Raw genomic sequence first — 27,466 nt, 5'->3', positions numbered from 1 at the left:
GCTCAGCAGGAATGAAATTGTCTCACATGTTCTCTATATTTTACTGGACTTTATTCAAAATCAGTCATCTGAGGTTGAATAGGAGAATGGGGGTGATTGGAGGCTCTTCTAAGTTCATTACCAACATAGTGTCTTTCTCTAAGAATTTGCTAATGATAATGCTATTAATTATCATCAGAACAACAGTAGTTAATATATTTGTCAAATAGTCTTATAAGGGTTTACACGTATTAATCCTCACAAAAACACAGGTATTGTCTTCACCATTTTACAACTGAGGCACAGAAGTAATATATTGGTATATTGCTGAATATCTTGAAGATGATGATAGGCTAGGTATGTGATGTGACCAAAGGCTTTCTTTCAGTTCCACAACTGATAGATTAAGAGATTCTCCTCTAGTATAAGTTTGCTGGTATCCAACAGGAATTGAGTGGTTTTGATCTCAGGTGACCTCAGCCTGCAGCAGCTTGAAGCAGAATCTCAGTTCCCCAGCCAGAGATTGAAGTCAGGCCGTGGCAGTGAGAGTGTTGAATCCTAGCCACTAGACCATGAGGACCAGTGGCCAGTGACAAGGCCCTGGCTTATCTGCTTTGTAGAAATGAATTTCAACAAAGAGACGGAAAGTAGTGAAACAAGTAAAGTATTTGGGGGGAAAAAAAAGTACGTGTGAATAGACACACAGGAGGCCTCAGAAAGAGAGCTGCGCCTTCATGGTAGTTTAAATCACTTAGGTGGGGCATCTCTTTCGGGTTTCCTCTGGCCAATCATCTTGCTTTGCCAGGTTCTGAGTCCGTATTTGGTATAATTCAGGGTCCTCCCCTGAGGTGCACATGCAACTCTTAGCCAAGATGGATTCCAGCCCAGAGGTCTATGGATAGGTTGGCATCACCTACTATGGGGTGGTGCCCCCCCCCCCTTTTTGGCCTCCACAGAGGCCAAATGTGCACATGTAGTCAGGAAGGTCTTCTTGACCTCAGAATCAAAATATGTGGTCTCTTTATCTTTTATCTGGACAGGACTCAGCTCCTCTTCACTTCTGCCATTATCTCTATCTTGGAGTATCTACTCCACAGGGGACAGACTCCAGCTGCTCAGCCTGGGGCCCGTCTATCTCCTGCCTCAGGTTTGGAAGTATTTTATATATTCATTAGATTAAGATACCTGGCAAGAGATCTTTTACGCTAAATAAGTTGTAAGAATGACCAAAAAAAAAGGTTTCCTAAACATTTCCCCTAGTGTTAATATTCTATAAAGAGTTGAGTCAAAGAAAAAGTACCTTTGAATTAACACTATAAGGTTATGAATTCTCAGGTGTTCATAGAGACATGAATATTTGGCCTTCACACATTTCTTACATTTTTAGAGTCTTTTGCCATTATTAATTCTCTGGTGTTCAGTAAAACATGAACAAAATCTAAAAGCATTCCCACATTCCTCACATTCAGGGTTTCTACTTAATGTACATTCACTGATGTTCATTCTATCTAAAGGCCTTCCCACATCATCGTGCACATTCATAGGTTTGGTTTCTCACCATTATGAATTATCTAATGATCTGTAAGGATTAAATGAAGTTCAAAGGCCCTTCCATAAATCTTAAATTCACACAGTTTCTCCTTAGTGTGCATTTTTTGATGTTGAATAAGTGTTGAACTCCATCTATAGGCCTTCCCACATTCATAGGGTTTCTCACCAATATGAATTCTTTAATGTTGAATCAGATGTGTCCTCTGCCTAAAGGCCTTCCTACATTCTTGACATTCATAGGTTTCTCATTAGTATGAATACTCTGATGACCTATAAGGTGTGAATGAAGTCTAAAGGTTTTCCCACATTCCTTACATTCATAAGATTTCTCATCTGTATGAATTTTTTTATGTTGACCAACTTGTGCACGTAATCTAAAGGATTTTTCGCATTCCTTACATTCATAGGGTTTTTCATCAGTATGAATTTTTTGGTGTACTCTAAAGTATCTGGAAGAACTGAAAGTCTTCCCACAGGCCTGACAGTCATAGGGTTTCTCCCCAGAATGGATATTCTGGTGTACTTTAAGGTTTTTGCCAAAACAACAACTTTCCCACATTCTTTACATGTATAGGGTTTCACGCCACTATGAATTTTTAGAGTTGTTGACATATTCTAAATGCCTTCCCACATTCCTTACATTCTTAGGGTTTCTCCCCTGAGTGAATATTTTGGTGTACTCCAAGGTCTCTGCCAAAAAACTAAAAGCCTTCCCACATACGAGACCTTTACAGGGTTTCACTCCATTATGAATTTTCAAATGTCAAGTTGGTTGTTCACGAATTCTAAAGGCCTTCGCACATCCCTTACATGTATAAGGCTTCTCAGCAGTATGAATTCTCTCATGTTTGATTAGATCTGAGCTATAATTAAAGGTCTTCCCACATTCTTTACATTAATGTTTACTAGGAATTCTGTGATGTAGGGTAAGAGATGTGTCTTTTCTGTGAATAGATATATTTTCATAGATGATTTTCATTTGGCTAAAATATTCTTTTTGAGGTTCTTGTTTCTTAATCTTGACTTTGTTCTGCCAGCTATTTTGGATAATGGAACCCTCAAGGTCAAGCATTTCACTTCTTTATCTTACATTTAGATAAATTTATTTCAAAAATGTTTTTGAAATAAATAAAGTCTTTGTATCATATCTGGTCTCCAAACGTGGAAAAATAAAGCAAGAAAACTAACAAATGTTGTTTTCCTGTACTGGGGTACAGAAGGGGGGCACAGGGGGACAGCAGAGATAAGTGATAAACTGAAAATACATTAGCAATGAATTTCGATAGTTATTATGCAGTTTGAAGAAGGCAAACAGTTTAGAGAATAATGAAAGCATATGTTGTGAGATCTGTTAACAATGAAAATAGATTAAATCATTGATTCTAAAATGTAAGTGTTCAATTAGAATCACCTCAGGAGCCTGTTGCAAGTATTAATTTCAGAGACCAACCCAGACCAAGTGAATCAGAATCTATAAGGGTAGGTCTTAGGCATCTATACTTTTAACCACTCCATCAGATGTATCAGAGGCAGATCAATGTTTGACATTCTCCGTTTTTTGTTTGTTTGTTTGTTTTGGTTTTCTTGGCCACGCTGTGTGACTTATGGGATCTCAGTTCCCCTGACCAGGGATTGAACACAGGCCACGGCAGTGAAGGCCCAGAATCCTAACCACTAGGCCACTAGGGAACTCCCTGACATTCTCTACTTACAGATTTTTTTCCAGTGGTTTCTCACTGCAGTTAGAACATTATATGACAAGTTAAAGATGGAAAACAAGGCCGTTCTTATACGAACTCATCTCAACCACTGCCCTTTTAACCTACCTTAAAAATTCCTTGAAGGCACTAAATCTGACACATTATTTCCCATCTTTTGGAACTTTGCATTATGTTGTTTCATCCCCATGAATTCCCCTGACACAGCTCTTTATAGGCCTGACTCCTCATTCTTCAGGCCCCAGATTAAAAGTCGTTTCTTCAGAGAGGCTGTATGATCAGAACCTACCAATTCCATGTTCATTATTCTCTATTCTAATATCTTGTGTTTTGATCTACTTTCACTGTTTTCAATTACATATTCTTTAATTTCTCATTTCTTAATTTATTTCCAGGTATTTTTATAGCCCTAAAACTCATGATGGGTAGATCTAATTCTACTTTATTTACTATTAATAAACAAGAGCTAGGATACAGTAGTTTTTAAATAATTAATTTTAGAATAACAGAACCACTGATTTTAAGAATGAAAAATAAGAATAAAGGTAAATAATACAAAGATAAGCCATTGGGAAAGATAATTTGATGCCTATCAAAATACAGTTTACTATAATTACACAACAGTTACTATATATGACTCATTGCCTATAATCTCTCACATCTTCCATATACTTGTCTCACACTTTTCCTACAGTGATCAAATATATGTTTCCCTTCATCACTTTCCTTTCTGATGGGTGGAAATGAATTTGATCCAAACAAGCTCAGTTAAATGCACAAACAGAAAAGGTGACTGCATTCTTCTATCATCTTTACCCTTAAATATACAGGTATCTCACCACAGTCGACCATTCTGCCAGTGGCTACTCTTCTTTGTCCCCCATTTCAGTAAGGCAATAGGATGTTTAACTTATGATTCATTTTTAGTATTACACATCTATCCAAAGGTGATTACTAATCTCTCTTGTTCATTGAAGCTTTCTGTCAGGTCCTCCAATCTATTCCTTCATCATCAAGGCTAACCAGTAGCATACTTCCCAGCAAAGTATCTCAATGATTATTCAGGTATTATAATAGGTAATATATTATAGTAGGTATATCCAAAATTGGATACTGTGCTAAGATCAAAGTGTTGACAAGGCTGTCTTCCTTCTGGAAGCTGTAGGGGAGAATCTATTTCCGTGTCTTTTCTAGCTTTTAGTGCCTGCCTTCATTTCCTGGCTCATGGCCCCTTCCTATGTCTTCAAAGCCAGAGCATAGCATCTTCAAATCTCCTTCTATGACTCTCCTGCTTCCCTCTTTCTTTTATAGGAGCCCTTTGATTACACTGGGCCCACGAGGGTAATAATCTAGGATAATTTCCCCATCTCAGGGTCCTTAATTTAGTCATACCTGCAGAGTCTCTTTTGCATATAAGTTAACATATTCACAGGTTCTGGGGATTAGGACATGGACATTTTGGGGACATTAGTGTGTCCACTTGGATTTATTTGAAATGAAGGGATGGTCAATACTAGATAATCTGTTAATATGACTGGTTGTAATATTAGATCTAATGGGGAAATTCACATAATTCTCTCCTTAGAAGCTCAAAAAGCATGTGATAATTCAAAACCCAATCTTGTTTTTTGAAGTTCCATAAAATAGGAATTGATATATAGATATATTGCAGCTTAAAAACCAGGGACTTAAGGAGGAAACACTGGAGGCATTCCTGCTACATTCAGAAAAAAACAAAGGTACTCACCATCAACCCTACTATTCACTGACACAGAAGGAAATTAGATATGTAAAATTTGGGGAAAAGGGCTAAAAAACTAACAATGTACAGATATGATTGTATCTCTGGGAAACTCAAGAAAATCAAGTAAAAATCTGCCACAAACAACCAGAGAATTCAGTTTGGTAGTGGGATATAAAATTAATATACTGAAATTACTAGTCTTCATATATAAAAATAATAGTTTCATATTAGAATTAGGGAATGTATTTTTAAAGCAAAAACTTAAGGTGAAATTAGCAAAATTTATGAAGGACACAGTAAACACTCCTAAATGAAAAATGCATTTGAACCTTGGGAAATATATCCTATTCTTGGATGAGAACATTCAACTGCATAAAAAGACATCGATAATTCTCTTAATTCAGTACAAACTTCATGTGATCCCCCATAAAAAAGCCAGCATGTTTTTTCTCTCAAGAACTAGACATGTTAAATTTAAAGTTCAGTGCTCGCTTCGGCAGCACATATACTAAAATTGGAGTGATACAGAGAAGATTAGCATGGCCCCTGCACAAGGATGACACACAAATTCGTGAAGCATTCCATATTTTTTTTAATTTAAAGTTCACATGGAGGGACTTGCCTGGTGGCGCAGTGATTAAGAATCCACCTGCCAATGCAGAGGACGTGGGTTCGAGCCCTGGTCTGGGAAGATCCCACATGCCACGGAGCAACTAAGCCCATGTGCTAAAACTACTGACCCTGCGCTCAGAGCCTGTGAGCCACAACTACAGAGCCCACATGCGCAACTACTGAAACTCGTGTACCCTAGAGCCCACGCACCGCAACTACTGAAGCCCACACTCTCTAGGGCCCACATGCCACAACTACTGAGCCCACGTACTGCAATTACTGAAGCCCACGTGCCTAGAGCCCATGCTCCACAAAAAGTGAAGCCACCACAATGAGAAGCCCGCGCACCACAAAGAAGAGTAGCCCCCACTCACCACAATTAGAGAAAACCTGTGCACAGCGACGAAGACCCAATGCAGCCAAACATAAAATAAAATAAAAAATAAAGTTCATTTGGAAAAATAAGGAAGAATAACATGAAAATGTTTGAAAAAGAACAAGAATGGAAGAATAATCATACCAGATGTTGTTTGTGTTATGTTAAAGACTGAATAATGAAAACATTGTAGTACTGGTGAATAATTAGACAGGCAATATGAATGGAACAGAATGCAAAGTTCAGAAGCATTGCAGATATTTTACAAAGTGTAGTGTATATTAAAGTGAACTTCAACTCAGTAGGACAAAGAGATTTTTACATATATGGTAAACTGAAACTATTTTACATACACACATGAACAAAAAAAACAGTTATTACCTAAGGAAACCACAAGCCAAAACACAAAACAGCACTGCTACAAAAGGTGAGAGTGACTCACCAATGGTGTTCCAAGCTCAACATTTGTCAGAATAAGAAGTAGGAAGGAAGACATAATAAACAACTGGTGTTTATTTGTTGGGGGAAGGGTACTAAGCCAAAAGCAGCAAATAGACTGAACCTGCACAGCATGTCTACATGACTACAACTGTTTGCCTTCAGAAGAAAGCAATAGGTGTGGGAACTTGGACATGATTCATAGGCCAGTTGCTGGTAATGCCCAAGAAGGAAAGGAAAGCACCCACATTCACAGTACTAACCAGTAAGGTAAACTGATACCCCATAACATGAAAATATATCTCCCCTTTATCTCTTTCTCTCTTTTTTTTTTTTTTTTTTGGCTACATTGGGTCTTCATTGCTGCACCTGGGCTTTCTCTAATTGTGGCGAGCTGGGGCTACTCTTCATTGCAGTGCATGGGCTTCTCACTGCAGTGGCTTCTCATTGCAGAGCACGGGCTCTAGGCACACGGGCTTCAGTAGTTGCAGCACACATTCTCAGTAGTTGTGGCACATGGGCCCTAGAGGGCGCGGGCTTCAGTAGTTGCGGGGCACAGGTTCAGTAGTTGTGATGCACGGGCTCTAGGGTGCATGGGCTTCAGGAATTGTGGCTCGTGGGCTCTAGAGCACAGGCTCAGGTGTTGTGGTGCACGGGTTTAGTCGCTCCACAGCATGTGGGATCTTCTCAGACCAGGAATTGAACCTGTGTCCCCTGCATTGGCAGGCAGATTTTAACTACTGCGCCACTAGGGAAGCCCTCTCCCCTTTATCTCACAAAAGCAGGTCAGCTGCAAATCCATTTTTCCACTCAAGCTGACTACAAAGAAATCAAGCTGAATGAATGGAAGACTGCCTCCAAAAAATGGTTAGAGAACAAAGAAAACCAGAATTTTAGAATAAGTTTAAATAGCATCCTCAATAGATATAAGGAACTAACAAATCTAGAAAGTGGAATCACTTAGATTATACAAAATTTTAATTTGTACTCATTGAATTAAAAGTTCAGTAGTTGGCTTGAATAGCAATAAGTACATAGTGAAAAAGTAAATCAGGACACAAAAAATAGAGAAACGAGCACCAGAATGCAGCAGAAAGGAATATAGATGTATAATGTGTATATAAACTTGACATTCAGCAATTTAAAAATTTTTGGAGTGATAGGTCACATATCTATTTGAAGATCATATTCACTATGACCCTTTACTCAGAAAAACGTACACATCTACATATACTCATGTGCTGTTATGGGCAATAGCAGGGACTTACTTAACCTCCAGCAGGACTTACTTAACCTCCAAAATTCACAAATGGACCACACCTCCTGAATGACAATAGCCATCTAACAGAATGTCCAGGAGACAAGAACAGAGAGAATTGTGGGGAGGTCATGTTCTTCACAGGAAGATGGAGATTTCCAAAAATAAAGATGGATAAGAATGCTCAGATTAAATTAGAACCATCATGTGGTTAGCAGGAAAACATCTATATCCCCAGTTTTGATTTGCACATTTCTTCACATTTTAACATCTCTGAAATTGAGTTTAACAAACTACATAGCCTAGTTTAATTAGCAGTGATTTTTAAGTGATAAATAAAATAAGTGGAATTACAACCCATGGCTTCTTAAATTCAATCACATGCATTAAATAAAAATACAAAAAATAAATAATACCAAGAAAGCTCTTAGAAAAAATTCAGAAACTGAATGATTAACACAAAAATTCTGAATGTTTCAAAGAGAGAAAAAACTGTGTACTTACAAAAGAACAAGAATCATATAAATATCAGACTTTAATCAGTGACAAATATTTCAGGAAAACTGTCTAAATATTTAAATTAAAAGGAAAATAATTTTGTATTTAGAATGCCATACTCTGCAAAACAGAGGAGAGTCTAAGCAGAATAAAGAAATCTCTGTGCTGACAGCAAATGAATATCCAACTTCCAATCAAGAATTATAGACATTTGAAGAAGCAGAGAAACATCAGTTCATAGAAACAGATGCAGAAATGACAGAGACAATAAAAACATCAAGGATGTTAAAACAGTTATTATAAATAAGATCCAATGCACAGGAAAATATGGACATGATAAGGAGAGAAATTTAAGATAAAAAAAAACAAGTGGCCTTTCTGGAGGTGAAACTATAACATCTGAAATGATATTATATGAAATTAACAGCAGGTTAGACATTAGAAAAAGTCTAGTGAACTTATGCACATAGCAAAAGAAAGTATCTAGAAAAAAGCTCAGAGGGAAAACAAAATCTGGGGGGAAAAAAACCAAAACACAGCAATAATGACCTGTGGGATAATACTAAGAGGTCCAACATATGTATAATTGTAGTTCTAAACTACAAGAAGCAAAACCAGATACAACTGAAAAAGAAATAAAGAAATCTATAATTACAGTTGGAGATTTCCACACTTCTCTTTCATTGATAGGACAAGTAGACACAAAATAAAAATAAAGACTTGACCAACTGTTTGTATCAATCAACTTTACATTTATAGAGCACTTCATTCAACAACAGCAGAATACATATTCTTTTCAACTGCATATAAAATATTCATCATAATAGACCATATTTGGGGCCATAAAATAAGTCCCTATAAATTTGAAAGGCTTGAAATATATGATGTGACCACAATAGAATTAAGCTAGAAATCAAAAGTAAAGATACTTGGAAAATCTGCAAAATAATTAATAATTAAACAGCATATTTCTAAAGAATCCATAAGTCAAGAAGAAATCATGTGGAAAATGTAAAACTTTTAACCTGGTGATAAAGAAAATATACTGAAATTTGTGAGAGGAAGCTGAATAAAACTACACAGAGAGGAAGGAAATTTCTAGCTCCAAATACTTGTATTACAAAAGAAAAAAGTTATCAAAATCAATGATCTAAGAAACTATTAAAATGTGTAAATTAAACCCAAAGCAAACAAAATAATAAAGAATGGAAATCAATGACAGAGAAAAAGAAAGATATAGAGAAAATCAATTAAAATTTAATAGGTTCTGTGAAAAGATCAATAAAATTGACAAACTTATACCAGAGGTGATCAAGAGAAAAGAGAGAACACACACGTTATCAATACCAGAAATTAAAATTCTGGACATCAAAATCTCAAATAAACAACCTAACTTTACACCTAAAGGAACTAGAAAAAGAACAAACAAAATGAAAAGTTAGTAGAAGGAAAGAAATCATAAAGATCAGACCAGAAATAAAATAGACACTAAAAAAAAAATAGAAAAAATCAATGAAACTAAGAGCTGGTTCTTTGAAAATGTAAGCAAAATTCATAAACCTTTAACCAGACTCATCAAGGAAAAAAGAGAGAGCCTAAATTAATAAAATCAGAAATAAAAAAGAAGTTAAAACTGACAACACAAAAATATAAAAAGGATCATAAGAGATTACTACAAAGAAATATGCAATAAAATGGACAACCTAGAAAAAAATGGGCAAATTCCTAGAAATGAACACTCTCCCAGGACTGAACCAGGAAGAAACAGAAAATATGAACAGACCAATTATCAGTACTGAAATTGAATCAGTTATTTTTAAAAGCTCCCAACAAACAAAAGTCCAGAACCAGACGGCTTCACAGGTAAATTCTAACAAACTTTTAGAGAACAACTAACACCAATCCTTCACAAATTATTCCCAAAAAATTGCAGAGGAAGAAATGCCCCAGACTCCAGGGCCGTCAAGCCCGCAGGAGCACGCACGCACAGCCAGGTGCAGCCTATTGAGCGAGGACACCAGAGCCTGACCCAGAGCTGCAAAATCCCAGGAGGAAGCTGGGAGCTTCAGACCTACGTGTGTTGAGCACCTTACTTTTGTTCTGGGTAAGAATGCTGATGTCCACCATGGGTGTGACCTGGAACGATGTCTGGCGGGGGGCGGGGGGGCGTGGCGGATTTTGTGTTTTGTCCTTGTGGAAGCCCAAGCGCCTGGAGCCGGGCCTGGCACGTAGCAGGTGTGACGTGTTTTTGTGTGTAGGTGTATGTCCCGAATTGGGATGGCCCTCTGTACCTGACCTAATGCTGGTCACCTCGAGCTACTCTGCAGCCAGTTGTAGAAGTGGGTGGAGTCGTGTTGCCGCGTGGTGTTTCCTCTGGTGTATCTATTTTTGGATTAAGTGTGAGTCGTGTTTGAGCTTGTAAGTGACTGGAGGAGACATTAACAGGAAGTGGTTTGTGAGTGTGATTTTTCTGTGTAGAATTACTTATATGAGGTAGAGAATGATGTGATGCCTTAGGATTTTGGTTTTGTTGAGTGGATGAGATAGTAGGTAACTGAATGTGTCTGTTTTTATAGATGTGTTAGTATTTATATGATGGTTACAGAAGGGATGTGGTTCTCTTGCATATGTTCTATGGTGGCAGACTGCTGAGCGACTCATAAACAGTGCCTGACTGTGACTAGCTGGATATCTGATACCTGCTTTTATTTGAGCCTCCAGAATTGTGCTGGCAGTTAGGTAAGTGAAATAATTATAGGTGTAACAATTGAAAAGGAGATTTAGACTATCATAATTTCCAGATATCATTGTATATCTGGAAACTCAATGTCAACTAATAACAATATATTGAATTGAGTAAGACTCCACGCATTGCTTGCAAACAAAATATTTTATTAACTACTACTTTAAACACTTCTGTGTGTTTTTTCATGCTCCTAAATGAAGTCTTGGCAGATTCGATAGCTTCTTCAGTCACTGTAAGATGATAAAACTGAGGTCACTCTCAATAAGTATAATCATTTTTGCTAATTAAAATATTCTCTGGAAAAATCATTACTTCAAACTTCATTTAAAGCAAAAACTTTCCACCTCCTGCAACTTGGAATTTCTTCTCTAATATCCCAGTCTGTAATTTGACTACTTTACTTTACCTCTCTCTGTACGTGGTCTCTGGCTCTTCTGGGATTGAACCAGGGGACAAGAGAAATAAGGAGCAAGAAAAATATCACTTGATTGGTATTGCAGTAATCTAACTAAGGTTATGTCTTGCCTCGGTGGCATTCAAAGCTGACTTTTAAAAATCTCTTTATTTTACAATATTTTAATTATGAAAAACTTCAAACATACAGCCAACTTGAGGGAGTTTTACACTGAATATTTATATACTCACCACCTAGATTCTATCCTTAACGTTTTATTATACTAGCTTTGTCATGTATCTATCCATCTCTCTATACATCCAGTAATCCATCTAATTATTATATGCACTTCAAAGTAAATTGCAGACATCAGTACACTACCTCCTAAATACTTCAGGAAGCATATTAATAAGAGTTCAATCTTTGTTTGCCTTTCTGTTTTGATGTACGTACAGGAAAAAAATGCAGAAATTTTGAGTGTACTTTCTTGGTTTTGACCAATGTGTATATGTAATCCAAACCCTTATCAAGATATAGAACTTTACAATCACCCGAAGAAGTGCCTTTATGCCTCATGGTGTCAAAACTCACAACCAACCATCCAGAGGCAAATATTGTTCTTTTTGGGGGTAGGGAGCTGCAGGTTAACTTTGCCTCTTTCAGAATTTCATATAAATGAAATCTTACAAAATATACTTGTTTGTGTAAGTGTTCTTTCAATGAGAATGTTTTTGAGATTTTGTATATATATTATATATAACATATATATAATATTGTTGGGTCTATCAGTAATTCATTCCTTTTTATTGCTAAGCAGTGTTTTATTGTATGAATAATGTATGGTTTATCAGTTCTTACAGAGATGTACACTTGGGTTGTTTTGGCTAAAAGCTTCTAATAACATTCTTTTACAAGTCTTTCTGTGATTATAGTTTTCATCCTCTTGGGTAAATAGCCAGGAGTGGAATTGTTGAGTCATAGGGTGGGTATATGTTTAGTTTTATAAGAAACTTTCCAGATCTTTCTCCATTGTCAAGCCCCACCAACAAGGTCTGAGAATTCCAGTTGTTCCACAAAATCCAGGTTTAGGAGTTATTAACCTTTTTCACTTTAACCATTCTGGTGAGCGTGCAGTGGTATCTTAGTGGTTTTAATTTGCATTTCCCTGATAATTAATAATGTTGAGTTCTCTTACATAAGATTTTTGGCTATTTGTATATTTTTATAAAATGTCCAAAAATTATTGATTTGCAGAGTTCTCTATGTATCCTGGATACCAGTCCTTTGTCAGATATATGTTTTATGAATATTTTCTCCTACTCTGTTCCTTGCCTGTTTGTTTTTGTAAAGATGTCTTTTGGTGAGAAGTTTTTAAGTTTGATGAACTCTGAATTTATCACTTTAACCTTTAATGGTTTTTGTCTTCTGTGACCTAAGAAACATTTGCCTGTCCCTAAATCACAAAATCTTATGTTTTCCAATAATCACTCTTTTGTTTTAGCTTTTACGTTTAGGTGTATGACCAAACTCTTATTATTAATTATTATTATTATTTGGTATGATGGTTAGGGTAAGTAATCATGTCCTCTGCAAAAAGATAGTTTTACTTCTTTCTGATCTATATGCCTTTTAAAAAACAAATAACTCAATCGAAAAATGAGCAGAAGACCTTAATAGACTTTTCTCCAAAGAAGACATACAGATGACCAGTAGGCACATGAAAAGATGCTCAGCATCGCTTATTATTAAAGAAATGCAAATCAAAACCACAATGAGACATCACCCCACACCTGTCAGAATGGCCGTCATTAAAAAGTCTACAAATAACAAATGTTGGAGAGGATGTGCAGAAAAGGGAACCCTCGTACACTGTTGGTGGGAATGTAAGTTGGTACAGCCACTATGGAAAACAGTATGAAGGTTCCTCAGAAAACTAAAAATAGAATTACCATATGATCCAGCAATCCCACTCCTGGGAATATACCCAGACAAAACTATAATTCAGAAAGATACATGCACCCCTATGTTCATAGCAGCACTGTTCACAATATCCAAAACATGGAAACAACCTAAATGTCCATTGACAGATGAATGGATAAAGAAGATGTGGTACATATATACAATGGAATACTACTCAGCCATAAAAAAGAACGAAATAATGCCATTTGCAGCAACATGGATGCAACTAGAGATTATCATACTAAGTGAAATAAGTCAGAAAGAGAAAGACAAATACCATATGATATCACTTATATGTGGAATCTAAAATATGGCACAAGTGAACTTATCTATGAAACAGAAACAGACTCATAGACATAGAGAATAGACTTGTGGTTGCCAAGCAGGGAGGGAGAGAGAGGGAGGACTGGGAGTTTGGGGTTAGTAGCTCCAAACTATTACGTTTAGAATGGATAAATAACAAGGTCCTAATGTATAGCGCAGGGAACTATATTCAATAACCTGTGATAAACCATAATAGAAAAGAATATTTAAAAAAAGAATGCATATATGTGTATAACTGAGTCACTTTGCTGTACAGCAGAGATAGGGCACAACATTGTAAACCAATTATACTTCAATTTTTTAAAAATTTTTAAAAAAGAACATAAGGACACAAATGTGATATGGTTAGACCATCTATTAAATATGTACTTGAAGTCCCAGAAAGAGGACTGAGACAATAGGACAGATGTAATATCTGAAAAGAGAGTAGCTGTTAATTTTCCAAAACTGATTTTTTTTAGAAAATCAAGAAGCCCTACAAATCCCAAACAGGAAAAATCACATATATGCCAAAAAACAAAACAAAATCTAAAAACACTGAGAGAAGAAAGGCTATATTGCTTTCAAAGAAACAAACATAACATAATGGAAGTCAGAAGTAAGTTAACAGAAGTGCTAACCAAAAATAACTGCCTTCCTAGAATTCAAAATCCAGTGAAAATCCTTCAGAAATTAAGATGAAACAATGGTACTTTCATATAAAAGTATTGAGAGAATTTGTCACCAGTGGACCAACACTAAAGGAAACTCTAAATGATGTTTTTTTTTAAAAAGATTTTTTTTATGTGGTCCATTTTTTTAACTCTTTATTGAATTTGTTACAATATTGCTTCTGTTTTATGCTTTGGGTTTTTGGCCATGAGGCATGTGGGATCTTAACTCCCCAACCAGGGATTGAAGCCACACCCCCTGCATTGGAAGGCAAAGTCTTAACCACTGGGCCACCAGGGAAGTCCCAGTGTTTTTTAATAGATAGAAGAAAAACAATCTCAGATGGCAGCTTGGAGATGCAGGAAGTAATAAATAGCAACATCAGAGTGTAAAATGCTGTTGAAATTCCAAAATCCATAAAGAGCAGTCAGACATATTGGGTCAAATAAGGTGACACCCGCTCCAATAAAAAAAAGTAAATGCCATGAATAACTTGTGGTAGGGAAATTTTTCATAAACAAGACATTAAAAGCACAAAACATAAATAGTTGAAAATGCCATTACATCAAAATTAAGAAATTTTATCAAAAGACTTCATAAAAATAAAAAAACAAGTCATAAACTAGGAAAAATAATTACAACATATCATATAGCGAACAAATGACTAGTATCCAGAATATATTAAAGCTCCTATGAATCAATAACACAAGGAGCAATACCTGAGGAGTGCAGATCTTGGTTAAAAACCTGTGAGTGACTTTTCAGGCCTGACTATAGGCTGTTAAAAATGGCTTTATGTGTCGCAAAAAAAAAAAAAAAAGGCTTTATGTGGCAGGCCTACAGGGGTAAGCTGCCCTCCCCATACCAGACTTGGTACACTGCCAGTGCACTGCAGTTTCTGAAGGGAGTTGCAGTGAAGGACTCAGGCCCCCTGGACAGTTATGTTCTTCACATATTTGCATTCCTACCCTTGGTGCCTTCTTTCCCAAGTCTCTGTATCTGAGACCTTGAGCAGAGGTCTTCTTCAGATATCTCTGCTGATAATTCCTTGTTAGGAGAAAACTTGAAAATACTTTTCCCCACTCTGACTCAGTACCCAGTACTTTCCCATTCCTAGGGGAATCCAAGGGGGATCCCTTGTCCGCTATCTGATCCCAAGGTCCATAAAAGTGCCAGAGCCTTTTGTTCAGGACTCCCTCAACAGTGAGAAGATTCCCACATCTGCACTGATCCACCTGACCCTCAACTGGTGCAACTGATCTCTTCCTGGATCCTAGAAAAGACAGCCCATAGATATTCAGACACCTTCCTAGGCTGGGCTTATTCTCATGGACTGCCACAAGTCATCATAAGATGCCAAAACCACATGGAAAAACTGTCCTGCCTGCCAGACCCTGCCCATGACTAAGAACAATGCCCAGGGATAGATTTCCCAGCCAGTGGGCCAGGATATTCTTGGCAGAGAAACCAAATTGGGCCTCTTCCTATCCAGAGTTTTGCTGGATCCTGACTGCAATTGACACTCTCTGGGTTTGGCCTAGCCATCTACGTGAATTCCACTGACTCAGACCACATAACCCAGGCCCTACAAAACCACATTTGCTTCTTTGGATTTCCTGAACATATTGCTTCTGATGACGGCCCCTGATTTGTGGCCCAAGGCACACATCAGTGCGCCCAATCACAGGGTGTATGGACTCTCCATGCTCCATATCACCCCCAAGCTGAAGGGATGATTGAGCATTTGGATGGACAATTAAAGGACAGGATTAGGGACTTCCCTGGTGGCACAGTGGTTAAGAATCCGCCGGCCAATGCAGGGGACACATGTTCGATCCCTGGTCCAGGAAGATTCCACATGCCACGGAGCAACTAAGCCCGTGTGCCACAAATACAGAGCCTGCGCTCTACAGCCTGTGAGCCACAACTGCTGAGCCCGCATGCTGCAACTACTGAAGCCCATGCGCCTACAGCCCGTGCTCTGCAACAGGAGAAACCACAGCAATAAGGCACTGCAATGAAGAGTAGCCCCTGCCCACCACAACTAGAGAAAGCTCGCACACAGCAACTAAGACCCAATGTAGCCAAAAATCAATCAATCGATAAAAAATTTTAATAAATAGATAAAGTATACAATTTAAAAAAAAAAGGACAGTATTAAGTGGCTAATGGGAGGAGACAAGATAACCCCAACATTGACTACACATCTCAGGTAAGCAGTCTGGGGTCTCAATGCAGCAATTTCCCCATAAGGATACTTCTCATTTGTGCCATATGTTTGGTCAGAATGTTGTTACTGAACAACATTCTGCATTTTGGGGAAAATATAACCTTTCGGTCTGTCCCTAAACAAACCTTAAGTGTCCCCTTATCTGCACACAGTAAAGCCAATCTACTGACACCTGGTTGTGGTGAAGGAAAGTGCAGCATTTATTGCAGGGTGCCAAGCAAGGAGCCCATGTAGCTAGTGCCTGAAAGACCCGAACTCCCTGAAGGCTTTCAGGGAAAGGTTTATAAAGACAGGGTGAGGGAGAGGGGTTGTGAGTTATATGATCAGCTTGTGGACATTCTTCTGATTGGTTGGTAGTGAGGTAATCGAGAGTCAGCATCATCAACCTTCTAGATCCAACCAGCCTGGGGTCTGTGTGCTTGTAGGCAGCATATAGTTAACTTCTTCCACATGGTAGGGGTTTCAGTATCTACAGAATAGCTCTAAAGGATATGGTTCAGAATATTATCTGTAGCCCTTGACTTTCTTAAGTGACTAAACTGTTATTGTCCTGCTTGACTGTTTTCCTTTCTGCATTTTCTCACTTCTCTGATTACTATTCAGAACTCAGGGAAGGCCTAGAAGGCTAAAGTTTTTCTATAGACAGAGGACACTGGGGCGGGACGAGGGGGTGGAATCTGTCTTGGGAAGACCTCATAGGGTCCTGCTCGGTTACCTGGTCTGCTCCCTTCCTTCAATTGTACATCCTTCTTTTATAGTTATTGACACCTTAGTCTCCATTGGGGACCCTTCAAGGAGCTTCCGTCTCCTTTGACCACTTTCTGGAAAGTCAGATAGATGGAAAATTAAGATGGCTATTAAACAGTAAGGGATGGGGGATTATATAAACCCGTTTTGGGGTATTTTAAAAATTCAAATTTTTGTGCTAACCAATTTTTAAACATAATGTGTCGTTCTGGTTAAATTATAAATTCTTTCTATGAAAATGCTTTTGTTCCTCTTGCATGCAACCCTTCCAGAAGAAAGATCTATTGGTATTAAACAAGAAGGCAGAAAGACAGTAACCTGTGTGCCCCTGGATTTTTGCCTACAAGGACTTTAAAGATAATAACCATCAATCTGAGGTTTCTAGGTCAATATTTTCCTTAAGGTGACCCTGCTGTTTTGTCCCAGGTAGCCTCCTGGGATGGATATCAATATATAGAATAGAAACTTTTCTTGAGCCACAAGAGAATCTAAGCCCAAAGATTTGGATTCATTTTTCTGGCAGGGGCGGGGGGTGTGGTGGTGGTGGTGGATGAAAGGTGCTATGCTTGCTCATGGTATAAGACACATCACAGTCGATAGGGAAAAATTCTCCTGGTAGGACAGGAGCACCTTTGGCCCAGTGAGCCCAGGAACGGGGGAGGGAGGGAATGGAGATCTAACATCTCTCCTCTCTCTCTTACAGAGTACCCTGTGTGACCTCTACCTGGAAGTGGAGGCCTGTTTATTTATCCCCATGCATCAAGAAGTACCATTAAGGGAAAAAATGTCTATTTGGCTAGCCAGTAGATAGCCCAACACTAGGTGGTGGTTTGCAACCATGGCTGCCAGAGAGCACCGCCCTTCTTTTAGGGCTTTGAGGGCTGCTAAGTTTTAATTATATATTTGGTTATTGTCTTGGACATTTCCTGATTGGCATCAATTATTTTGTTTTGTTGTATAGTATTGTGGGCTTCTAAGGCAGCACCAGTGACTCCCAAAGTGGTCAGCTGAATAGGGCAGTTGGCAAGAATACAGTACGCTTGGTGCATGGGAGTAAGACTGATGCGGTTTGTTTAGGGACAGACCAAAAGGTTATATTTTCCCCAAAATGCAGATAGCACAAGTCAAATTATTTTGTAATGTTATATTAGGGAGTGGGGCTAGAAGAGCTGAGTTCTGGGAACCAGAAAGCAAAAGGGTTAAAGGAGAAGGGAGAATAGTTTGTTGTGGCTGCGGCTGAATTGGGAAAGTAAGAGAAGTGGAGAGAGCAGCAAGGGGTCTTGGGGTAGAGGAGACCTTTGACAGCAAGGTATAATGAGGGCTTGGTGTCAGGGAAGATTCCATCTAGGATGAGTCCAGCTGCGGGGCTGAGGTTATCTGATGGTCCATCAGGCTGTCACAGAGTTGGTTAAGGGTGAGGCCATGGCCTTAACTAAGTTTGTAATAATCTTTAGCCAAATTCAGGACCTTGCAGCATAAACTTTGTTGGTTGGGAGCCACAGAAATTTATGTGGTTGGATAATGAGAGGCACAATGAATAGAAAAGAGGTTACTATCTTGGCATCATATTGGGGATATAAAAATCCCCAAGAAGGGACTTCCCTGGTGGCACAGTGATTAAGAATCTACCTGCCAATGCAAGGGACACCGGTTTGAGCCCTGGTCCGGGAAGATCCCACATGCCACAGACCAACTAAGCCCGTGCGCCACAACTACTGAGCCTGCACTGTAGAGACCGCGAGCCGCAACTACTGAGCCCATGCACCACAACTGCAGAAGCCCACGCACCTAGAGCACATGCTCCACAACGAGAAGACTCCGCAGTGGAAAGCCCGTGCACCGCAACAAAGAGTAGCCCCCTCTCGTCGCAACTAGAGAAAGCCCGTGCACAGCAACGAAGACCCAACGCAGCCAAAAAAAGAAAAAAAAAATCCCAAAGAAGCCTCATTGCATACATCCCCATGTGAAGCTTTCCGTTGCCCTTTCAGTAACAGTCTGACTTGTATTTTGAGAGGCCAGGCCTGGGCATAGGGATATTAATTCAAGAGCCTTAACAGTGGGGGTATGGAACAAGTATAAACGCTGCCTCCTATGTGGCTCCCTTGTAAATTTAAAATAGCTAATAGGGGCTGCTTAAAACTAAACTTTTGCCAGCAAGGTGGAAATGGAATTATCGTGCCATCTAGTGGTTGGCTGTGGCAGTGCTGAAGAGCTCTAGTGCGTATGGGTGACAGTATGGGCAGCTCCAAAACCCACTGGCTGTCACATTGCCAGCTGGGGCCTGCTTAATGGCCTGCAATGTCCCAGGCCCACGTCATTACCCAAAGTATGAATGCTATGATGTCAGGCAAGTTCTGAGCTGCGGATAAAGGCTTTCCCACATTCTTTGCAATTATAGGGCTTCTTGGCAGTATGAATTCACTGATGTAGAGTAAGTTGTGAGGCACAAATAAAGGTCTTCCCACATTCTTTACATTCATAGTGTTTCACAGCAGGATGAATTCTCTGGTGTTCAGTAAGTTGTGAGCCACGAAGAAAGACCTTCCCACATTCCCTACATTGATAAGGTTTCTCACCAGTATGAAGTCGCTGATGTTGATCAAGTTGTGAATGCAGTCTAAAGGCCTTCCCACATTCCTTATAACCATAGGGTTTCTCACCAGTATGAATTCTCTGACGTCAAGTGAGTTCTGAGCCACAAATAAAAGCTTTCCCACATTCCTTACATTTATAAAAGGTTTGTCACCAGTATGAATTCTCTGATGTCGAGTAAGGTGTGCAGATTGTCTGAAGGCCTTGCCACATTCCTAACATTCATAGGGTTTCTCATCTATATGAATTCTCTGATGTTGAATAAGATGTGAGCCATGAATAAAGGCTTTTCCACGTTCCTTACATTCATAGTGTTTCTCACCAGTATGAGTTCTCTGATGTTCAGTAAGATAGGAAAAATGACTAAAGACCTTCCCACATTCCTTACATTTATAGGGTTTCTCACCAATATGAATTCCATGCCATCCCGTAAGTCCTGAGCCATAAATAAAGGCTTTCCCACATTCTTTGAATTTATAGAATTTCTCTCCAGGATAAATTTGCTGATGTAGGATAAGAGATGTTTGTAGGCTGAAAGTTGGCATTTTTTTTGTAAGTCATTAATGCTTGCCCCAAATATCCCTCCTGATTTATCTGTCGCCTTTCAAATTGGCCTTTGCATTCCCAGACATCTCTGATACTGGAGCCCACAAGTCTATGACTTGTTTCCATTATCATCCATTGGGATGATGTTACTTCATAAATTTCTTTCTGCAGACACAATTCCTTGGTTTTGCATCTGAACTCCAAGTCTGAAAGATAATCAGAAAGTAAACATACGGTGTTTCCTCCTTGGGGGGAAATAAAATTTCTGTGGTAGAAATGGGGGAAAAACTGAAAATAATGTCCTTAAGAAGTGAAGATGGTATACAAGGCCTTCAATTTGAAAAAGAAGTCAAAAGCATAAACACTTAAGAAAGATGAGAGAGGCTGTTAGGAAAACAGGTTAAGTCAGTACTTTCCAAATTCAGGTGTAGATTAGAATCACATAAATAGTCTACTAAAAGACTGGATATCAGTGTACCACCTCAAATCAAGTAAATAAGAATTTACACCAATAGGTCTTAGGTTTCCTATGTTTAATACATTCAACCAGCCAATTCTGATGTTGCACAAAATTTAACAATCCCACCTAGAATTTTTCAATGGTTTCCAACTGCACTTAGAATAAAATCCAAATTCCCTTACCACAGCTTATGAGATCCTCCATAATCTTATCTTTGACATATCTCAACCAAAATCCTATCCAACACCTTCTCAACCCACTTTTCCCCAGTGTTCATTATGTACCAAATATTCATCACTTCTGAGCATCTGAAATAAGTACTTTACCTTCTCAAAATTTTCCACAGACTGTTCAATTTGTTAGAAATTCTCTAAACGTAGCTCTTTTCACAGCTGACTTCAAGTCTCAGGTGAAAAGTCACTTCCTTAGAAAGTTTGAGCTAGACAACCCTATTTAAATTCACTTCTTCATTCTCTATCTCATCATAGTATTTTCTCACCGCAATGTTCTGGATTTTATAATTATACAATCGCTTACTTATTCATATGTAATCTTTTATTTTCTTTATGTTAAAGCTCTTAAGGGGCAGGAACAATGGCTGTTTCACCCAACACAGAATAACCAACATTTTAGTCATAAAAGGTGTTCCATAGATAATTGTTTAATGAATGAATCACTGGATGAATGAAAGGGGATTATTGTAGGGATAAAAGGAAATACTGTGCAGATATGGAAGTAGGGAAGAATTTAAGGATTATAACAATCATTTACACTTATACTTAATTACAGAATAGTTCTAAACATCTATCCCTGATTTTAATCTCTCTCACATCACTGAAAGGATAATATAAGCTCTTTACTTCATAAGCTCTTTACTTCACTACTTCCCTCAGAAACTAAAACAAAATCACAACCAAAACTAGGTTATTAAATGATGCAAATAGAAAAATGATATTATATATACCTAACCACCTATCTATCCAATTGTTTCTCCCTTTACTTCTACCAGTGCTCATTGCCATTTATGTGTAGTTATGACTATCTATACCATACTATACTGAGGTGCCTTTTCTTTTACCCTTCACTTGAATTTGTAGTATTACTCAACCTTCCATCCAAAATACAATCTATTTTGTTCCTCCAGGCCCTTTCTCTGGGCTTCCCTTCCCTCCTTTATGTCCAAAACCACTATATTTGTACTTTATGTCCAAAACCACTATATTTGTACTTCCCAGAAAACTATTTCTTCCCAGGCATTATAACAGGTTTGAAGCATATTAAACAAAGAGACTTGAGAATTTTGGGAGACTAGGATCACTATTTGGTAGAATGAGGTGGGTAGACTGGACGACTAGAAACTCTATAACAAAGGGTATGCTGAATGTAAACTGAAGGAAATGATGGAGAATGGAAATCTAGATAATGGAACAGACAGAATATTCTAAAATGCTGAGTGAGTATAGAAAGTTTACAACACAAATATTCCTCTGACTACAGTATGGTATGTTTTGTGACTCTAATAAAACTATTATTTGGTGCTAATGCTATAAAGATTGTCCTTGAAATAATATAGAAGAGAACTCAGGCAGTCTCTAGCAATGAGTGATTTGACAGTAAAAGCTGAGAAATAGTTCAGAGTAAAAGAAAGAGTAATGATGAGATTTAGTGAGGATTTAGTGAGAACACAGGATTCAGACAGACCAGGATCTCAGACCCTAGCTCTGCTGATGATTACCTTTCTGTGTAGACAAAGTACTTTTACCTATCTCAGTCACCATTTCTTCATATAACAATAGATATAGAAATATCTATTCCCTGGGCTTGTAAAGATTAGGAATAATGCATGTAAAGTGCCTGGCATAAAGAGTTCAAGATGTGGTTCTAAGATGAACTGGTTTGCAGGGCAAAAATTGAGACACAGATGTAGGGAACAAACGTATGGACACCAAGGGGGGAAAGTGGCGGGGGTAGGGTTGTGGTGGTGGTGGGATGAATTGGGAGATTGGGATTGACATATGTACACGAATATGTATAAAATGGATAACTAATAAGAACCTGCTGTATAAAATAATTTTTTTAAAGTGGTTCTATCATTCTTATTACTATGGAAGAAGATTCAGGGGAAAAAAAGGCGGTGGGGGGGCAAGGACTGAGCAAGGAAAATGATATTAAGTTTTCCTGCACCTGAACTATATGCTTTTCATAAAATCAATGTAAATTTCATAATGTGAATGTGGAAAATTTCATTAAAATTTTCTGTCATAAAGGAGACGAATGTGAAAGGGGTGAGGCATGAAGACAAACAAAAAGACTTCCAAAACTCAAGGAGTAGGGTGGAAATTATTCTAGATTCACCCTCTTGTTCATGCCCTCAATCATCTGCAATGTTAATTTTCACTATTATATCCCTGATGGCCTTACCTAGCTTAAATTCCACAGTCCATCATTGTAACTATTGTCTTGCATTTATGTCCCCAACCTGATTAAATCCAATTCTGCCTATTGTTCTTCTCTACCTGAGTAGCTGAACATGGCTGATAAGGAACACACAACCACATTGACTACTCTCACTATACATTTATAACCACACAACTCAAATGGACCCTCAGCATTTCCCCTCACCTCTGCTACATTTCTCATTTTCTCACTCTCTGAAAAATTTCCCCCACCTCTTTTCTCTCCTAAGATCTCAGAACTATCTCCTGGCTGATGTCCAGATTAATAATTTCACAAAGAAGGCGGGGAAAAAAGTAAGAATGAGAGAATTTTCTCTCATGCAATCAAATCAACCAACCTGTACATAAACTCCAATAATCTGTTTCCCCTGCTGATAAAATGCTTCTGTCCAAGGCCAATACCTTAACTGGATCCTGAAGACTATCTTCTCTGACATAACCTTTTCTTGCATATGCTTCTGCAATCCCCATCCTCTCTCCTTCACAAATAGTTTTCCTGCTCTCATGTTTTGGTCCTATCAGCACAAAAGACACTCCTTAAAATCTCCTTTAAAGTATGTACACACAAACAACTTCCTTGACTCTAGGACCCCCGGCAGCTACCAATCATTTCCTTGTCCTCTGTTTTACAAAATTTCACACTATCTACACATTGTCTCACCATCCACACATTGTCTCACTTCCTATTTTTTTTTGTGTTAAAATAGTTTGCCATAGAAAAATGTAAGCTTTTGAAAGTGGAAAAAACCCAATATAACAATCACTCAGCTTCAACAACTGTCAACTTATAGACACTCTTATTTATCCATCCACTTCTCACAGCCAATCCATAAATTAATTTGAAGCAAATTCCAGGCATCTTATTATTTCATCTGTAAATATTTCAGCATGAATCTCTAAGACAAGAACATTTTTGCAAAAGCATATTAATATAGTAATCAAACCTAAAGTTTACAGTAATTCTTTAAGATCAAATATCCAGTTAGTCTTCCTATTTCCCCAGTTGTCTAATTATAAATGTGTATTTTTCAGTTTGTTTGAATCAAGATCCATGTGAGGTCTGTAAATGAGACTGGTTGCTAGCTCTAAGTGTCTTTTAGTCTTTAAGATATGTAATTAAAGATAAAATATAGCCTGAGTTCAAAATAATCCTTCCAATTCATATTCAGGACTACAGGGTTTCTATTTAATGTTATCAATCTTACATCTGTATTTCCTTTCTCCTGTACTGACAGTCTCAGTTTTCAAAGACTCCAACTAAATTGCTCATTTATTTTATTACACAGAACCTAACAATATCAGCACTGCTACCACTAGTATGAGTACTAAAAACATTATGGTGGGGTTTTTAGATAGTGTCTTTTCTTCTTAGGGTATATAACCAATGGATACACATTTAGATTGAATTGTTTCCTTTCTCTTTTGGTTTCAGGGGTTTTTCTAAAGTTAATTTTGTTTTATAATTGTGTAAGATGTTTATTATAGTTCCCAACTCAAATCTACAAAATAAAGTATAATGAAAGAAGTCCTCTTCATCCCATTATTTTCCCTCCCCTTGTATAAAGTAACAACTAAAAAACACTTTATTTTTTTCCTCTTTGATCTTTATTATTTCCTTCCTTCTATTGACTTTAAGTTTTATTTGTTCTTCTTTTTCTATTCTTTTAGGTGGAAGGTTAGGTTGTTTATTTGAGATTTTTCTTGGGTTTTTTCTTTTTTTCTTGAGGAAGGCCTGTATCACTATGAACTTCCTTCTTAGGACTGCTTTTGCTTCATCCCATAGATTTTTGTATGGTTGTATCTTCATTGTCATTTGTCTTGAGGTATTTTTTGATTTCCTCTTTGAGTTTCTCATTGACCCATTGGTTTTTTTAGTAGCATGTTGTTTAGTCTCCGTCTAATAGGTGTTTGTTGTTGTTGTTTTTCATTTTTCTTTCTGTAGTTGATTTCTACTTTCATGACATTGTGGTCAGAAAAGATGCTTGAAATAAGTTATATTCTCTTAAATTTGTTGAGGCTTGTTTTGTGTCATACTAGTGGTCTATCCTAGAGAATGTTCCATGCACCTTGAAAAGAATGTGTATTCTGGAGGCGGGGGTGGTTTGGATGTAGTGTTCTATATATATCAATTAAGTCCAACTGTTCTATTGTGTCGTTTGGGATCTCTGTTGTCTTATTCTAAAAAACACTTTAAAAAATACAATATCCTTCCTGTTTTAGATAAATAACAACATGTTTTAGTATAATCACTGTTTGGCCTTAGTTCTATCATTTTGATTTATGATATACATAAACACTCGAACATGCACACATACATATCTTTTATCTATACAGTCTTTATGTATACCATTTTACTTATTCTCTATTTTGAGGCATATCTTTTCATATTTAGTCAAGTTTACATTTTTGATTACAAAGCTTATTTTTATCCTGATAAATTTATATAATAACTGTTGTCCTCCTACTCTCTCTGCTATTACCTACTGGTTTCCTAATACGAGACATATTGAAAATAATTATTAACTTCTTATCCCTTCCCTAGGCTCTGATTTGAAATACTTACTTCCTCTGTTAATATCTATAAGGTAATTTACAAGCTTGCTGTACTTTTCATATACCCCTCACATTCTCACCCTACTTCTTAGATAATTATAACGATATATATCTACTATACCTAAGCAATAATACTATACTCTCTCCCTTAATACCACCACTTAGTATTACATATACAGGTTATTATATACTTAATGCTCAACCCAGTCCTTAGGTTGATGTCTCTCTATTTCTGTTTTCTGAAGTTCATTTTTGGCTTGATCCCTTGGGAAGGGTTTAGAGGAATAATACTCCTTGAGCTTCTACATATATATATATAACAATTTGGCTAGGTAAAAAATTCTTAGCTCAAAATTTATGTCTTTGTATAACTTAAATAGAAAAATAGACGTTGTCTTCTGGAATAAATCTTTGCTGTAGAAAGGCCAGATGATAATCTGATTTTCCTTTCCTTTTAAGTGACTTGGTCTTTTTGTCTGGATGCCAAAGTTATGATCTTCCTGGATACATGGTGTAATTTTTCAAAACATGGCTTCAGTCCTTTTGTTCTTAATTTTAGTTATCTTGAGTCATTTTTGGCAATTGTTTGTTCCATTAAACTCTTATTGGAACTCTTAATGAAGATGTTAGATTCTCACTGCCTATCTTCTATATCATTTTCTCTCTAATCCTTTTTCTCTCCTTCTTAATTTCTTTATTTTTTAGGAGTTAATTAATTAATTGATTTATTTTTGCTGTGTTGGGTCTTCATTTCTGCACGAGGGCTTCCTCTAGTTGTGGCAAGTGGGGGCCACTCTTCATCGCGGTGCATGGGCCTCTCACTATCGTGGCCTCTCTTGTTATGGAGCACAGGCTCCAGACGTGCAGGCTCAGTAGTTGTGGCTCATGGGCCCAGTTGCTCCGTGGCATGTGGGATCCTCCCAGACCAGGACTCAAATCCGTGTCCCCTGCATTAGCAGGCAGATTCTCAACCACTGCGCCACCAGGGAAGCCCTTAATTTCTTCTTGATTTTGAAATTTTTTCTCCTTTCCATCTCCTGTTTCTCCCAAGGCATTATTTGTTGCACATTTTCATTTTTATTTCCCTTCTAGTTTGGTCTTCACCTCTGAAATGATTTTTTATTTTATTTCTAATTCTTTCCTGAGTCTGTCACCATCTTTAACTTTTTTTTCTCCAGTTGCCTCATATCTGAGTTTTTCTAATTCTGTTTTATTGTTCTTTCAGAGTGTCTATCATTTTCTGACATTTTTAGCTAGTTTTGAAACATTATGACTGTTTGTACATATGACGTGCTGGTGTGCCTCTCATTGTCTATAGGAATGTTGTTTTATCCTTTAATCCCTTTTATAGCAATTTTATACAAGGTTAAACCAGAATCTTTTCCTATTGCTTTTATTTAAATTTTTAAAATTTAAATTAACATAGCAAAGCTTTCTTGTGTATAGTTCTATGAATTTTAATACATGTAGAGATTCATATAACCACAATAATTATACAGAATAGTTCGATCACCCCTAAAACTCCCTCAAGCTATCACTTTATACTCCCTCCCTCCCCTAGTCCCTAATCTCTGGCAAACACTGATCTGTTCTCCATCTTTATGATTTTTTTTCATTTCCAGATTGTTATATAA

General features: G+C 37.6%; 1 non-coding gene and 1 pseudogene across 1 annotated transcript; one reads left to right on the top strand and one right to left on the bottom strand.

Annotated features, from left to right (window-relative positions):
- The first annotated feature begins 5,476 nt into the window (after nt 1-5,476).
- Nucleotides 5,477-5,583, top strand: LOC117309307 (U6 spliceosomal RNA). The gene has a single exon (XR_004523594.1). It is a non-coding gene; the product is annotated as a U6 spliceosomal RNA (small nuclear RNA).
- A 5,622-nt stretch (nt 5,584-11,205) lies between these two features.
- LOC117309059 (uncharacterized) overlaps nt 11,206-27,466 on the bottom strand; it is a 32,634-nt pseudogene continuing 16,373 nt past the window's right edge.

This window comes from Tursiops truncatus, chromosome 19 (assembly GCF_011762595.2).
Source record: "Tursiops truncatus isolate mTurTru1 chromosome 19, mTurTru1.mat.Y, whole genome shotgun sequence".
Taxonomy (NCBI): Eukaryota; Metazoa; Chordata; class Mammalia; order Artiodactyla; family Delphinidae; genus Tursiops; species Tursiops truncatus.
The sequence above is the reverse complement of the archived record's forward strand: the minus strand, read 5'-3'. Positions and strand labels throughout refer to the sequence as shown.